Raw genomic sequence first — 3,755 nt, 5'->3', positions numbered from 1 at the left:
ACACTGGTTAACACTATTATATAGTTTCATGTGCACAATTCTATAACACATCATCTGTACACTGTATTGTGTGTTCACCTCCCCAAGTCAGGTCTTTTCCATCACTATTTATCTCCTCTATACCCTCCTCCATTTTCCCCATAAGTTTTTTTCTCTTTTGTCTCTTTTTTTCTTAATCCTTCCACCCCCTACCTAGCAACCCCATGCTCAACTCCAGAGCTGTGCAGCTTGATGAGATATTCTCCTCTTGACAAGGAAAGAAATGTTTGAAAAATTTAGGACCATTTTTAGAGGGTCAGGCAAGTTGACAGGATAAAGGTCTTTGAGAACATTCATACATTGTAGTTTGGGTGAGGAATTTCATTGATTTTATTTTGATCTCTGTTTCCCATTTTTAACCAAAATATTTTGTTTTTCCATAACAAGTGCAATTTGATAATTGTGTTGTAATAGTTTAAATGTTATCATTATAAAATTCTGAGCATATACTTTTTCTGATTGAGAACTCATTTCCAACTTTAGAGGGAGAGAAAATGAGTTTGATTCCCCTAGTTATTTGTAGTAGTCTGCTTTTAGAGACTATATCTCATCTTTTAAGTGAGTCACAGTTGCATTTAAATCTGATAAAATTAGGCCCTGGCCGGTTGGCTCAGCGGTAGAGCGTCGGCCTGGCGTGTGGGGGACCCGGATTTGATTCCCGGCCAGGGCACATAGGAGAAGCGCCCATTTGCTTCTCCACCACCCCTCCTCTCCTTCCTCTCTGTCTCTCTCTTCCCCTCCCGCAGCCAAGGCTCCATTGGAGCAAAGATGGCCCGGGCGCTGGGGATGGCTCCTTGGCCTCTGCCCCAGGCGCTAGAGTGGCTCTGGTCGCGGCAGAGCGACGCCCCCTGGAGGGGCAGAGCATCGCCCCCTGGTGGGCAGACCTTCGCTCCTGGTGGGCGTGCCGAGTGGATCCCGGTCGGGCGCATGCGGGAGTCTGTCTGACTGTCTCTCCCCATTTCCAGCTTCAGAAAAATACAAAAAAAAAAAAAAAATAATAATAATAAATAAATCTGATAAAATTAATCAGCAAATGTCTACTTACCATTTGGTGAGAACTCAGAAAATAGCTGTAACCCTCAATAAGCTTACAATATTTTTTGAAAAACAAGGTGAATATAGAGAAATCAGGAAAAAATCCTAAGTGAAGGTCCGAATGAGGTCATGGTGCAGAATAGAAGTGCTGTGGGAGGCATGCTGGTCAGGGGGCTAGAATGGTCTCAATAAGTTGCTTCCATAAGAAATTATTTGACTATCAAATCATCAAGCTATCCACCTTAGATATATACAATTTTTAAATGCCAATGATATCTCAAAGCTGTTAAAAAGGGAAATTATTTGCCCTCTGTCTTGAATTGTGGGCAGAATTTCATAAATGGTGGAGAAGGAAAGGTTTTCAGGTTAGGAGAGAACAAACCACCATGGGGTGGTCAATGACAAGAACAACCTGCTTGGAGTGGGCAATGGAAATTGACCTCAGGTTCGATCAATACCTAGTAGTAGGCAAAGAAGGGAGAGTGGATTATTGAGATTCCTAATAATTAGTTCAAGGATATTAGATTACAAACCTACAGAAGATAATAAACAATCTTTGTATGTTTGGGAATAAGGAGGCTGTTGTAGTAATACAGATGGGACCTGAGGCCTTGCTAGGTTTGGATGTTGATAATGGGGATGGAGAATGGATATGACACAGAATACCAAAGGAAATAGTCAAAATGTGATGAACTGAGAAAAACAGAGAGGAGCCACAGAGGACCTGAGGATTTTGGGCTCAGGTAGGTGGATACCAGTGTCATTGACAGCAGGAAATCAAGAGGCAAAGGAATTTCTGGGAAAACGGTATAAAGTCTGATACTTCAAGAGATTAAAATGAAAATGTTTTAGTAATAGTTTTTAAACCTCATTAATTTATTCCACAATTACCTGTTTTGTGCCAGGAGTTAGTCTAGATGCGGGAGATACAAAAACCAATGGTGTGGGTCTTATCCTAAAGGAATCTAGGAGAGACTGACATGCAGGCTGTGATTGTAGGGAGGCCAGAAAGGCTCAAGAAGCATAAAGGAAGTGCACTTGTCTCAAGGCACTGGGAATACAGGGCTACAGGTCAGGCAAAATATGGAAGATCTGAAAATTTTAAAGTCCTCAGCAAGAAGTGGTAAGTAGAAGCCTAGATTGGCTAAATTCAATTTTAATGAGAGAGAAAAGGTAATCTGTGAGTCCTGATGAGATTAATGCAGAGAGAACAGTAGAAAGTCGAGTCAGTGACAGAAAGTACTGAAGAAGTTGCAGCAGAATCCGTGGTGATGTCACACACAGCAAAGAGACAGCTTTAATAGGTAGAGTTTGCCAATTGTTTGAATTTTGAAACAGTTTTGAGAGGGTTGTTTCAGTGGAAGAGAAAGGACAGAAGTTCAAGAACAACCTGAAGGAATAAAAACATTGAGCGCTCAGTTTTGCACAGTGGCAGCATCATAGCCAATGAGGTTTACCTGTGGCGTGATCACTGCTAATTGAAAAAAAGAAAAGAAAAAGAACCTAAAGCATTGAGCCCTCATTTGAAAAGTATGGTAACAAAAGAAAGCCAAAAACCAGGAAGGTAACCAGAGGGTCACTGAGTATGAGTGAAGTAAAATCTTCTCCACTTGTTAACTCCATTCAAAAAAGATTGATTGAGCTGCCAGGCACTGTGATGGATAGATACTTCACATACATCTTCTCTGCACAGCTTTTTGAGTGGATAGTATCTATTTAGCAAACATTTATTGGGAGCTACTTGGTGCTAGGTAGTGTTTCAGGTGATGAGGCTACAATGGTAGACAAAAATAAACACAGTTCTTGCCCTGTTAGTACTTATTGTCTCAGGGAGAACTGACATGAAATGAATTATGTCACACATTATGTCACACATTATGAAAGGAAGAAAGTGTACTACTATTATGGGAGACTTGTGATCCTTTAAATATGGCTATGCTCCACTATACCTTTGTCCTGTGAACAAAGGTTTTGCTGAGCAAATTAATAGAGGAAAGGCCATGACATCTTTATGAAATGTTCCAATTTGCAGAGGAGTGTGCAAATGAGCACAGTGGGTTTGCTATAACTTATAGGGTCTGCCGCGGACCAGCGCAGCTCCAAATAACGGTGCGGAATTAAGGAAACACACTTTGTCAGAACAAAACCGATGGGACTGGGAGGACTCCTCAAACTGCCTGGCAGTATCTGAGTGCCTCACAGCCCCAGTTCGCTTTATTATATAGACCTATGCAAATCAAGAACCCTGATACAAAGTTGCACATCAAAGGCTAAGACAGGAACTCTCCCAAGGCAAAAAACAGGATATATTAGTGAAATTTACAAACATCTGAAACAAACAAAGAGTCAGAGGAAGGGCATGTATATTGCTTCCTGCAACCCAAGGAAGGAAGTGGAGTGGGTGCAAACACTCAGCATCAAAGCCAAATATGGAGATGGAGGGGGTAGAACTTAGCCCCCTGCCAAGCCTCGAATCTATAATGGCTTCCTGCCATTAATGGTCCACAACAAGGGTCACTTTGATTGTGGGCTCTAATGTTAGATGACTTCAGGTGGACACTTGTTCTGTTGCCTTCTTGAGTCTTTTGATTTATCAAAGTCACGTTTTCAAAGTCAAGAATGGTACCAGGAATGAGCTCTGAAAGTAATAGAGCTGGTTTAGCACTGAGCCTAGAAAACTG

The 3,755-nt window shown here is 41.5% G+C and overlaps 1 pseudogene; it reads left to right on the top strand.

Annotated features, from left to right (window-relative positions):
* Positions 1-2,491: 2,491 nt before the first annotated feature.
* On the top strand, positions 2,492-2,572 carry LOC136380188 (U4 spliceosomal RNA; annotated as a pseudogene).
* Positions 2,573-3,755: the final 1,183 nt, after the last annotated feature.

The sequence above is a fragment of the Saccopteryx leptura genome, chromosome 8 (genome assembly GCF_036850995.1).
Source record: "Saccopteryx leptura isolate mSacLep1 chromosome 8, mSacLep1_pri_phased_curated, whole genome shotgun sequence".
In the NCBI taxonomy this organism is placed as follows: domain Eukaryota; kingdom Metazoa; phylum Chordata; class Mammalia; order Chiroptera; family Emballonuridae; genus Saccopteryx; species Saccopteryx leptura.
This window is presented reverse-complemented; position numbering and strand designations above follow the sequence as displayed.